Source organism: Oryctolagus cuniculus, chromosome 5 (genome assembly GCF_964237555.1).
Source record: "Oryctolagus cuniculus chromosome 5, mOryCun1.1, whole genome shotgun sequence".
Classification (NCBI taxonomy): Eukaryota; Metazoa; Chordata; class Mammalia; order Lagomorpha; family Leporidae; genus Oryctolagus; species Oryctolagus cuniculus.
In genome coordinates, this window is record NC_091436.1 from 163,722,364 (window position 1) to 163,735,156 (window position 12,793).

At 55.5% G+C, this 12,793-nt stretch overlaps 3 long non-coding RNA genes across 3 annotated transcripts in view; 2 read left to right on the forward strand and 1 right to left on the reverse strand.

Annotated features, from left to right (window-relative positions):
- LOC138849838 (uncharacterized) overlaps positions 1-12,793 on the forward strand; it is a 171,779-nt gene that overhangs the window by 154,326 nt on the left and 4,660 nt on the right. The window lies entirely within an intron of this gene.
- On the reverse strand, positions 1,540-6,559 carry LOC138849839 (uncharacterized). The gene is made up of 2 exons (XR_011389060.1): positions 6,454-6,559; positions 1,540-1,899 (listed from the first exon to the last, which is right to left on the reverse strand). It is a non-coding gene; the product is annotated as an uncharacterized lncRNA (long non-coding RNA).
- Positions 2,750-8,886, forward strand: LOC138849837 (uncharacterized). The gene is made up of 3 exons (XR_011389055.1): positions 2,750-3,109; positions 6,177-6,879; positions 8,516-8,886. It is a non-coding gene; the product is annotated as an uncharacterized lncRNA (long non-coding RNA).

A 12,793-nucleotide genomic window follows, 5' to 3' on the forward strand; every position in this document is an offset into this window, starting at 1 on the left:
TGGGCACTGAGACTCGTGCACTTTGGAGCTATCAACACATCCTGCCTTGTGTTGTGGGGCACGGAGGCAGCTGAAGCAGTCTGCAGAGAGAGGGAAGCAGAGATGCAGAAAAATGCATGGGTAAGGGGCACTGCACACCGCTGAGGTTTGGCCAGCCTTCCGGTTTCTCGTTCCAGTCTTTGCAGAAGCCCGGCTCTGTGCTCATTGACAAGATGCCATCTTTTTTTTCCTAAGTGCTCACTTTTTGCTCAAACTAGGACGACGGGTTTCTTTTACTCACAACCAGAACATCAATTAATGCAAATTTCGCTCCACAAGTTACTCTTATTAAAAATGAATTGAGGGGCCAGCACTATGGCACAGCGGGTTAAAGCCCTGGCCTGAGCACCGGCATCCCATATGGGCACCAGTTTGAGTCCCGGCTACTCCTGATCCAGCTCTCTGCTGTGGCCTGGGAAAGCAGTGGAGGATGGCCCAAGTGCTTGGGCTCCAGCACCCACTTTGGGAGACCCAAATGGAGATCGAGGCTCCTGGCTTCAGCCTGGCTCAGCTCTGGCCATTGAGACCGCTTAAAGAGTGAACCAGTGGACAGAAGATCTCTTTCTCTCTCCCTGTCTCTCCATCCTCCCCCTCTGTCACTCTGCCTTTTAATAAATAAATCAATATTCTAGAAATTGTTGCTGGAATGAAGTGTTCGCTTCTCGTCTGCTTCTTTGTACAGCCCCCTGCAGTGTCCCGGGAGATGGGTCGCGGGATCCACTGCAGGCACGGGGTCCTCAGCTGCTTAGGTCCTGGTTGCATTTGCCCAGAGCCCAGGAGCAGCCTCCTTGTGCTTCCCACCGTCTCTAGATGACTTCCAATCCTAGTGTGCTGTCCGTACTAGGTACACAGCTGTCCCACTGCAGTGTTTAGGAAGTGATGAGGAAAAACGCCCGTGCACACTCAGCGCAGACACAACCAACGCAGGCCTCACTCCATGGCTGTGTCAGCAATCACAGAGTGCCTGTGAACACTATTTTCTTTTTTTAAGATTGATTTTATTTATTTGAAGGGCAGAATGAGAAAGGGGGGAGGAAAGAGAGAGAGAGAACGAATGAGAAAGAATTTTCCATCTACTTGTTCCACTTCCCAAATATCCACAACAGCTAGGGCTGGGCCAGGCTGAAGCCAGGAGCCAGGAATTCCATCTGGGTCTCCCAGAGTGGGTGACAGGGACCCAAGCAGCTGGGCCATCTTCCGCTGCTTTCCCAGGGGCATTAGCAGGGAGCTGGATTGGCAGCGGAGCAGCCACTGGGACTTGAACAGGTGCTCAGATATGGGATGCCACCATGAAACAATGGCTTAACAAACTGCACCACAACACCAGCTCCTTTTCTGAATATTTGCAGTCCACACTTGGGGGGACCAGTAGATGTGGAATGGGCAGACACAGACAGCTGGCTCCGTGGGTTCCTCCGTTTCTCTAAACTTCAAATGTCAACTCCATCTCCGTGTGTAACCTTGTTTGACTGATCCGCTATCTTCCCTCCAACTTGTCCATTTTTCACACTTTACGTCTTGTCTTCCGTTATCAAGGCAGAGGAGCTCATGCTATGTGTTTCCATCCTCTAAGCGCAGGCCTGTGCACTCCTGCCTGGGGCTGGCCTCGAGGGAGTATCTGCAGTGATTAGAGAATCACAGAGAAGTAGCTGGGCCCTTTAGCTTTCGCTTCCATGGATGGGGCAGACATGGGAGGTTGTGGGAAGTGAGGCTGGGTGCCTGGGCTCTCCAGGGCCCTCTGGGGAGGGCCTATGATGAGAGAGCCACTCACCGGGACGCCAGGGTCTTGCCCTCCTGAGCTGCTGATTCTCACCCTCTGATTGAACGCCTATGGAGTCTGCAGGTAACAGCAGTGGAAACCTGAAACGGTGAGTTACGAAGGCAGGGTTCTTAGCTGTCCTGGGAGAGGCAGCAAGCGGTGGCTGTTTGGCTCTCCCGTTGGAAACCCAAGCTCCGCACATCCCAGGCAAGGTGTGTGCTGGGGGGGGAGGGATTGAAACAGTCAAGTCCAGTCCCCTGGTTACAGCACTGTTTGTCGGAGGCAGACATCACTGTGCCTCTGTGCCACTGTTTCCTGATCCACCAGCGCCTCTGCCCCTTGAAGGCTGCCTGCCCCGTGGCCCTGAGGCCCAGTACAGAGTCACAAACAGCGAGGCTCCACGGCCCTTCCGGCCACGCTGCGAGCTCAGACGCTGTCCCCATCAGGCGGCTTCCTGCGCCCTGCAGCCGAGCACCCCCTTAGCGCCCTGTGTGGCTCCTCCCCTGGTCTGCAGCCCCGTGCGCTGCCACATCAGTGTGCACAACCAGGGTGAGTCCATGGGCCGCTCTGCAGCAGGTGCATTCCTGGACCCCCCGGGGGTGCCCCCGAGCTGCCTTCCTTTTGGGGTTTGCAGTCCTGAGAGCATGTACTACGCGCTGCCTGGCCCACTGCACACCCCAGTGGGTAACCTGAGCCCCCGCTGGGCAGGGAGCTGCAGCCACTAAGCCAGGGCTGCTCTGGTTTTACTCAACCAGTGACATGTCCCAAGTCTTCTTCAATGTCAAAGTGTTTTCCCGTGAACGCTGAGTAGCATTTTCCCCGCCTTATCAGCTCGAACAGCCAGTTTCCAGGAAAGCAGCCACTTGATCCAGCCTGGTGAAACCCACTCCCCTGCAAGTCACTGCTGTGGCATTTACGCCCAGCACTCGAGAGCAGAGTGGGCTGTTTTTAGCTGTGGCCACATGACATCACTCCCCATGGGCCAGCCTCCACCACCTCCTCCTTCTGTGGCCCTCACCTCTGCACGTCCAGAGGGGAAGTTTGCAGTGGTGGGATTGCTATCTCCCTGTGTTTCTCAGGATCTCTCCAATCTTCCACCCCGTCCCTGGGCTGGCACAGGTGGCTCTGACCCCGGAACGCTGGGCTGAGACCCACTCAGGCGCAGCGGGTCAGACTTGCTGGGGGTTCTGGGAAAGACCCTCGTCCTCGGTGGGGCTCTTCCCTCCCTGCTCTGGGACGGAACCCTCTGTGTCTGAGCCCTACATCCCATGGGGTGCTTGGGAAAAAGCACCGTGATGCCGACACGCAGCCGTGAGTTCCTTCCCGCACTGGCAGCTGTCTTGGAGTGGTTGCGTGGTGCTTTGGTGATCTGGGAAAGAGCTGGCTGGCGCGTCCTGTGGTTTGAAGAGGCTCTTTTTATAACCATATATGTCTCCCCCTGAGAACCAATAAATAATGTGGCTGCCCTGGCTGGGTTGTCTTTCCAAGGCTGCCCCAGAAGCCCTCTGGCCCCACTTACCGCTTCTCCTGTTTCAATTTCCATGTCCTCTCCGTGGTTTTGTAACGCAAGGAGCTGCTGGGGCTTGGGAACAGCTGACGGCCAGGGCAGCTCCCTGGGGTGGCACCTGGGCTCTCTGTCCCTGGCTGCCACGAGCCATCTGCAAGGCTGGTGAGGGTGGGCTCTGACCGTGGCAGTGAGTGGTGGGACAAGGAGGAGCAAAGCTCCTGGGGGAACCTCGCAGGGGCTCTCTCGTCCCAGCAGAGAGAAAAAGAGGACTGGCTCCACGTTTTGGGGCACTGGCCACTAGACTGTGCCCCCACTGCAGCCTGGGAGGGCTCCGGAAATCCTCCAACACCTGTCCAACCCATGCCCTCCGCTTTACAGCCAAGGATGCAAAGCCCAAGTCCGGTAGACCAGGGCCTGCGCCCAGCCTCCTCTCAGAGCCTCGGCTCCACTCAGCAGAGAGCTCAGTGGCCGCCTGTCTGGCCTGCACCGGCCCCACACGTGTGTCTTCATCCCTGCACCTGGGAGACAAGTGCATGCTGGGATAGGCAGGGAGTGTGTGTAACAGAAACCTTGACTGTCATCCCCCATGCCAGCCAGGGCCTGTGCACCTTGTTCTGCCAACAGCAATGGCTTTGCTGTCTGCTGCTGCCTTAGCCCTGGGGAGGAACAGGCTGACCTCAGCCTCCAGCAGTGCAGGGAGCACCACGTGGACCTCTGGGGAGTGGCGGGGGGCGGGGGGAGCGGCAAGTGCTCCCGGCTCAGCGCTCTCAGGGCTCTGTTTAGCTCCGAGCGCTGCCTACACCCGCCCCTACCTACCCCTGCATTCTCCCGGGCTCAGCACGCCACTGGCATTTAACAGACGTGAAAAAATAGTAACATCCGAGCCACGACCTTCACACAGGGCCTTCCAGCTCTCTCCCAGAGCGGTGCCTCCTCCGGGAGGCCTCCTGGGCCCCTGCCAGACGGCCTGGCTGGGAGGCCAGAGGAGAAGCAGGCCTGCCGCACCCGCAGCCAGGGACTCCTGCCGGCCACCGCGCGGGCACGGGGCGGCCGGTGCCTAGCCTGCAAAGCTGCGAACCTTTGTCGTTTCTAACCCCGGGGCTGTGGCTCCCACACTTCCTGTCCCCTGCAGGCCCATGGGTGCCAGACGGGCTGGGACCGGGCACCCTGTCACCCACTGTTCCCAGACCGCCCCGTGCTGCCAAGACCCAGGCTGCTTTGTGGAGACTTCTCCGACTCGTGGGAGCTGGGGTTTTTCCAGCTGGTCCGCAGCGTGAGGTTTTTTTCTTTTTTTTCCTCTTCCTTCTTTACAAAGAAAACGCAGACTCTTCTGTGCACCTGCTGGCCTGGTCAGCGCAGTGGAGGCCCAGTGTGCCTTCCAGAAGCCTCTCCCCCCTCCTCACTCTCTTTTCCCCTTCCTGCAAGGCTGGGAAAGGTGAGCACAGGGAGAGGAGCGGCCCTGGCTCCCAGCATCCTGACGGCCCAGCGTAGAAGAGCAGCTTTCTGGGCCTTAGCCCGTCTCCCATGGAACTGACTGTTGAGGTCACTGGGACTTGGAGAGGGCAAGTGAGCAGGCAGGGTCGGCAGCTGGCAGGTGCACAAGGTGAGTGCCAGGGCCTGCTGCTGACACCTGTGAAGCTGGGCTGCAAGTCAGCGTGGACACAGCTGACTGCAGCTCCACCACGGCTCTGTGAGAAGGCAGCACTGCTGTGCCTATTTTACAGATACTGAAACTGAGGCTCAGAGTTCAGTGCCTTCCCCTCGGCCCATGAACAGATGTTCTCTGGGGATGCAGGGCTGGGTTGTCTGAGTGACCAGCTGCCCCGGTTGCTCCTCAGGCCTGGGCCAAACGGGAGGGCTGGCCATGCCAAGAAACCCCACTCCTCTCTCACCTCTCAATTGCGCATGCGCACTGGACGGCAGCTCGGCTTCTCGGCCTAACGTGGTGCGGAGGGGAGAAGGGAAGAGGAACCGGAGATCAGGGCCGGTGGAGGCAGCCGTCTCCGTCCGCTGCACGCGCGCTCCCAGCCCGCGGGCCTCCAGCGGGCCTCCAGCGGGCCTCCGCGGCGCTGGGGAGAGCAAAGGGGCCGCCGGCCCGCCCTGGAGAAGGCCCCGGTGTGCGCTGGGCATCCTCTGTGCGTTCCCACAGGGCAGCACCCACCGTCGAGCCTTCCCTGGTCCTACGAGGTCTGGGTCTGCACCTGCATCCTTGTCCCCTCCTGGGGGCCAGCGCTGAGGCATGGTGGCTACAGCCTGGCCAGACCCTGGCCATTGTGACCATTAGGGGAGTGAACCAGCAGGTGGACGGACTCTCTCTCGCTGGCTCACTCGCTCTCCCTCACTCCCTCGCTCTCTGTCACTCTGCCTTTCCGATAAATAAATAAATGGGTTTAAAAGCCCGTCCTCCCCTCCGTGTTGCCACAGAGGCTCAGCAGGCACAGCGCGGTGGAGTCCCTTGCTCGGGTCACACGCGGTCAGCGGCGCGCAGGGGCTCAGATGTGTCAGTCAGTGGGTAGGGACCCAGAAGGATCTGTCTCTCTCTCTTTTTTTTAAATTATGTAACCTTTCCTTGATGGCAAGACCAGGTCAGTGGAGACAGAATCTCGTTCAACCAGCTCCCCTGCCTTGCTCTTCGTGTGTGTGTGTCCTCTGAAACAGCCGCGGCCACACGGGCTGCTTTAGGGCCCGGCTGCCCCAGGCGGTGGCGCTGGGTGAGGGGTGCGCAGAGCATCTCAGGGGGGCGTGCGTGTGATGGGAGGGAGTCTGCTGCAGGAAACGGGGCGCACCCGGGGCTGGAGGCTCCCCCGTCCCGCCCCCGCTCATCCCTTCTCTGAACCCCTATCAAACCCTTCACGCTTGGCCTCCTTTCAGGGGAGCTGGGAAGGCGCCCAGGCCTGAGGTCACCTGTTGGCTCGGGAAGCAGCTTTTGTGCATCACCTCGCACCTGTGCCTGCTGGGAAACGGGCTAGGAGGAGCGGAGCAGGAAAGAACCGGGCAGGGCGTGGGTTCCCTGGCCCCGGGCTCTCTCTGTGGCCCAACCCTCCTGACAAAAGCAGCCGTGAGTCAGTGGCTCAGATCTGCCTCACCTGTCCAGCTCTCCTCCCAGCGCCGCCCCGGCTGCCACCTCCTCACCCCGGCCGTGACTCACCTGTCTCTGAGTCCGTCCGCTTGGGGCTTGCCCTGGGACCGGCCCTGTTGGGAACTGAGCAATTAGGAATGACCTGCGCGTCAACAGGTTGAAAGGTTGAAAAGTGTAGATCTGGGTGCAGCCCCTGCTGACGCGCCTCCCGCCCGTGAGGAGAGGGAGAATCAGCTGCTGCTCGGTGGGGAGCCTTGTTTGAGGCACACGGAAGGCTGTCTGTCTGCCAACAAGGGAGGGGGAGATTCCTGCCGGAGGTGCAGAGGAGCTGTTTCCTAGCCGAAAGCATTCAGCAGAAGACAGTAGAGGAGCAAGGCACAGGTACGCAGTTCTCGTCCGAGGACTCAACCAAGCGTGCGTTGAAGGTATTTGAAAAAAGAATTGTCTTGACTTAACACGCAGAGACTTTTCTCGACAGTACGCATAGTGTTTATGGTGAGTTGTTTTATAAATAATCTAGAGATGGACTGAATTATTCAGGAGGGTGTGTGCAGGTCACATACAAAGATGATGCGTTACGCTCACAGTAAGCACCCAATAAGGAGTTGGTAAATAAAGGAATTAACACTCTGAAGGGGTGGGCAGCGTTGTGGCAGCACCAGCATCCCACATGGGTGCAGGTTTGAGCCCCGGCTTGGCAGAGCAGCAGAAGATGGCCCAAATGCTTGAGCCCCTGCACCCATGTGGGAGGCCCAGAAGAAGCTCTGGCCCCAGCCCCGGTTGGTCGATGTGGCCATTTGGGGAGTGAACCAGGGAATGGAAGATCTCTCTCTCTCTCTCTGCCTTTCAAATAAATAAAATAAATCTTTAGAAACACAAATAATAGCAACAAAAACTCTGCTTGGGGCCAGTGTTGTGGTCCAGAGGGTTAAGCCAGAGCCTATGATGCCAGCATCCATATTGGAGTCTCGCCTGCCCCCCTTCCCATTCAGCTCTCTGCTATGGCCTGGGAAGGCAGCAGAAGGTGGCCCAAATCCTTGGGCCCCTGCCACTCACATGGAAGATCTGGCTGGAGTTTCAAGCTCCTCGTTTTGGCCTGGTCCAGTCCCAGCCATTGAGGCCATTTGGGGTGTGAATTAGCAAGTGGAAGATCACTTTCTCTCTGTCTCTCCCTCTTTCTATGTCACTCTACCTTTCAAGTAAATAAAGTCCATCTTAAACAAGAACTCTGGGGCTGGCTCCGTGGCACAGTAGGTTAATCCTCTGCCTGCAGTGCCAGCATCCCATATGGCCGCTGGTTCTAGTCCCGGCTGCTCCTCTTCCGATCCAGCTCTCTGCTACGGCCTGGGAACGCAGTAGAAGATGGCCCAAGTCCTTGTGCCCCTGCACCCGCGTGGGAGACTGGGAAGAAGCACCTGGCTCCTGGCTTCGGATCGGCACAGCTCTGGCTGTTGCAGCCATCTGGGGGGTGAACCAACAGAAGAAAGACCTTTTTCTCTGTCTCTCCCTCTCACTGTCTGTAACTCTACCTCTCAAATAAATAAAAATATATCTTTTAAAAGAAAAAAAATGTCTGAAGTTTGAGCAATTGCAGACTGAAAAACTGAGAATTCCCTGTAATCGGGGTGTCAGTGGTATCAGTGCTGATACAAGAACGTCATTATTCCAGTCCAGACTGGCCTGGAGGGCGCATGCCTCCTGAAATCAGGAAGATGGGGGAAGAGAGGCAGTGAGTGGGATGCCTCACGGGCAGCAGATGGCTAAAGGCGGGGCTGCGAGGTGTGGTCGCCCAGGCTGAGCCCTGAACAACTGCAGAGAGAGCACCCCAGAGACACCACAGTGTACAAGGTGACGGTGGGGTTTTTCAAAGCCAGAGCTCGCAGGAGAATTTCCCCAGGGTCTTCGTGAGGGATGAGTGGAAGGCTAACATCGGAACCAAACAGGGCCTATGACCCGCTGCTTGTCTATATACCAGCCAATGATTTCCTTACCTGTTCATCAAATTGCGTGCATCATTCATTCACGTGGATTTGGGCATTTAAACAATGCTTATTAGATAATCAGAGATTCCCAGGAAGTTGCAAAATGATGTACAAGGAGGTCCCATGTACCCTCCATCCTTTTCCTCCAGGTAACATCCTGCAGGAGCACTTAGAATACAAAACCAGGAAACTGGGGCCAGTGCTGTGGCTCAGCGGGGTAAGTCACTGCCTGCAGCACCCATGTCCCACGTGGGGCTAGTTGGAGTCCCGGCTGCTTCATTTCCATCCAGCTGCCCGCTGATGGCCTGGGAAAGCAGTGGAAGATGGCCCAAGCGTGGGCTCCTGCACCCGCGTGGGAGACCCAGAAAAGAAGCTCCTGGTCCCTGCCTTCAGCCTGGCTCAGCCCTGCCATTGTGACCATCTGGGGAGTGAACCAGCGGATGGAAAATCTCTCTCTGCCTCTCCTTTTCTCTCTGTTACTCTACGTTTCAAATAAATAAACCCATCTCTAAAAAAAAAAGGAAATCGACAGTGGTACACTTCACAAAGTTTCACAAGCATTCATTTGTGTGTGTCTCTGTATGTGTCTGTGTGTATCTGTGTGTCCGTGTGTGTGTGTCTCTGTGCTTGTATATCTGTATGTGTCTATGTGTATATGTGTGTGTATCTGTATGTGTCTGTTTCTGTGTGTCTGTGTGTGTATCTGTGTCTGTTTGTGCATGTGTGTGTCTCTTTGTGTGTCTCTGTGTCTCTGTGTCTGTCTATATGTGTGTCTGTGTGTCCGTGAGTATATCTGTGTTTGTGCATGTGTGTGTGTGTGTGTGTGTGTGTGTGTGTCTGTATCTGTGTATGTCTGTGTGTGTGTGTCTGTATCTGTGTACGTCTGTGTGTGTGTCTGTATGTCTGAGTGTGTGTCTGTATCTGTGTATATCTCTGTGTATATCTGTGTGTGTACACAGATGCTCCTTGACTCAGGGTGGGGTTTGTTCTGTCCAGATAAACTCACCCTGAGGGGGAAGCGTGTTGAGTACACCAGATCTCGGGTGCATCCTGGCTCAGCCACCTGGTGCCTTGCAGGGCATCGGGGTTTCCCTTCATGCCTGTGGCGCTGATGGGGAGCCGTGCTCACCGCCACTGCCCGGCATTTCCAGAGAGGCTCAGACTACAAAGGGTCAGCTGGGAGAGCCCACGTTCACCGTTCCAGTATGGCTTCTACCGAGCGTGCATGGCTTCCACGCTGTTCTAAAAGTAGAAAACTGGTGGTGGGTTGCTGAAGGCACTGTGCTTTAAGACTGCAAGGGTCCCGTTGGCCTGGGAGCTCTCCTGGCCCCCATGTCCTCCTCCCTGGCTAATCCTTGGAGGCCTCTGGTCTGTTTCCTAGCTCTATAATTTTGCTATTTTTGAGAATGCTGTGCAGACAGGAATTCAATCTTTTTTTAAAACTGCCAATCATCTCTTAACCAACTCTTTGGCTACAAAGTTCTGACTTAAGGATTTCTGCACAAGCATCTCTAAGTAAAAGTGCTTGAGCTGGAGGGACCCAACCCATGGCACAGGCAACACCCAGGGCCGGGAGGAGGCAGGCGGGAGCCGGGATGGTCTCTTTGTACCCTAAGCAGTGGCTGCGTGCCGGGCCCGGTTCTGAAGCTCTGTAGGCTGCCTCCAGAGGGTGCTTTCACAGGGGCCTTCCCCCACCCACACCCAACACCCCCTGCTCTTCCTTGTCCTATGCATCCCCCCCCGCCCCGCCCCAAGTTGCCGGCCCTGGGAGCCGCCTGCCTCTGATTTTCCTCCCCGTGGGTTGCCCTGCAGGCCGGGGCTGCCCCTTCTTCTGCCTGTGACCCTTTGGGTTAACCTGGCTGCCACCTCCAAGCTGCTAGGACCAAGTGGCAGCTGGGAGCCGGACGCAGGTGGCCATGGTCAGGGGGATCGCTTCCTGCAGCAGCTGCCGGCCCCTTCGCTGCTTGCGGCTGAAGAGTCAGAGAGAAGCTCACGCGCGCGCGACTCGCTCCCCTGGCATGTTCGGGAATTAAGGATTAATGGAGAGGAACTCATTGTCCCAGATCCCCAGCTGGGCCTGAAGTTTAGGAAATTCCCTTCTCGAGACTGTTTAAGCCCCAGTGGCCTGGTGAGATGAGGTCTCCGGGAGCATAATATAATTGGCCTATTATCTGGGGACTTGGGGCTGAATGGCTGCCCTTGAGGGCTTTGTAAGCCCAGACGTGGATTACGCAGGCCGCAGGGGATTGCCCTGTGTCTGTGGAGCTTTGGAAGCCGTGGTGACTAGGATGAGGCAGATGCAGTTGTGCCGGAAGTAAAGGCATCAACTAAGCATCTTCGCCGCACCACAGTTTTGCAAAATCTCTGCATCTCTTTGCCGATGGACCAGAGACGTGACGGAGAGAAGATACAATCTTGGTGACTCAATTTTGCTTGGGTAGGGACCGGTGTTGTGGCACACCGGGTTAAGCTGCTGCCTGCGACGCTGGCATCCTATATGGGTGCCTGTTCATTTCTTGGCTGCTCCATTTCCTATGCAGCTCCCTGCTACTGTGCCTGGAAAAGCAGAGAAAGATGGCCCAAGTCCTTGGGCCCCCGCACCCACATGGGAGACTTTAATGGAGTTCTGAGTGCTGGGCCTCTCTCTCTCTCTCTCTCTCTCTCTCTCTCTCTACCAAGTGTGTGCACACATGCGCCCTCCCTCTCTGTAATCCACCTTTCAAATAAATGAATACATCTTGAAAAAAAACCTTTGCTTTAATAAACCACAGCTATTTTATGGGGCAGAGTCCTCCAGTTTCATACTGCAGAGGTGTACTAGATGGGTAGCCGCAGCCACTTTTGAAGCTGGGACACCTGCCATTATCTGAGAAATGTGTAGGCCCCTTTAAAATTGCAGCTGGAGATAATCTACGGATGCTTAACCTTTATTCCCAGGTTAAACCCAAAGCCCAAAAAGTCAGAAGTCAAAAAGAATGATGTTTGAGTTAATGAGAACTTATTATATCATTGTAGCTGGCTCATTAAAAACTATTTGACTGAGGGCCAGCGTTGTGGTGCAGTAGGTTAAGATGTTTGCCGTGCCAGCATTCCATCCTGGAGCGATGGTTCCAGTTCCATGTACTCCATTTCTGATCCAGCTCCCCAGGAACGCGCCTGGGAAAGCAGATGTTCAAGGACGTGGGTCCCTGCCACCCTCGTGGGAGACCAGCATGGAGTTCCAGGCTCCTGGCTTTGGCCTGGTTCAGCCCTGGCTGTTGTGGCCATTCGGGGAGTGAACCAGCAGATGTAAGAATGTAAGAGTCTCTCTCTCTCTCTCTCTCTCTCTCTCTCTCTCTCACTCTCAGTCTGCCTTTCAAATAAATAAATAAGTCTTCAGGAAAAAATACATGCTGAAACTTAAATTCGGCCCAGAAGGTAGTAGTGCAGTGACTTTGGGAATGTATTGGTGGGTCACTCCCTGGATGTTCCTCAACCTTTTGCCATGGAAAGCCCCTCTCTCAGGTCACTCCTCATTATGGTTGAACAACTGGAAGTTCTTCAATGTAAAAAAAAAAGTGGGGGTGCTTCAAAAACACTTGGGGAGGCTGACATTGTGGTGCAGCAGGTTAATCCTCCGCCTGTGGTGCCAGCATCCCATATGGGTGCTAGTTTGAGTCCCAGCTGCTACACTTCTCTGCTGATGGCCTGGGAAAACAGTAGAAGGTGGCCCAAGCGCTTGGGCCCCTGCCACCCAAGTGGGAGACCCGGACGAAGCTCCAGGCTTCTGGCTTCTGATTGGCCCAGATCTGGCCGTTGGTGGCCATTTGGAGAGTGAACCAGCAGATGGAATCTCTCTCTCTCTGCCTTTGCCTCTCTGTAACTCTGCCTTTCAAATAAATAAATCTTTTTTTAAAAAAATGTTTAGTGTTATTTGATACTGTTTGGGTAGAAAAATCCGAGCTGAGCTGATTTGAAACTATAGGTTTTATTGATCCCACTTCTGATTCAGGCAGATATATAACATGTGAATAAGGGGCAGTGCACTGGGTCCCTTGGGAGTGGAGCTCCCTGATGTATGATGTATGTACCGAGTTATCTTTCTAAATCGGAAACAGCCTGAATTCTGTAACACACCTAGCCCAGTTTTTTTTTTTTTTTTTAAGATTTATTTTTTTATTTGAAAGGCTGAGGCAGAGAGAGAAAGAGAGGTCTTCTATCCATTGGTTCATTCCCCAAATGGCCACAACAGACAGAGCTGAGTTGATCCAAAGCCAGGAGCCCGAAGTTTCTTCTGGGTCTCCCAGGTGGGTGCAGGGGCCCAAGCACTTGGAGCATTTTCCTGCTGCTTTCCCAGGACACAGCAGAGAGCCAGAACGGGAGAGGAGCCGCCAGGAACCGGCGTTCGTATGAAATGTCGGCACTACAGGCAGTGGCTTTACCCGCTA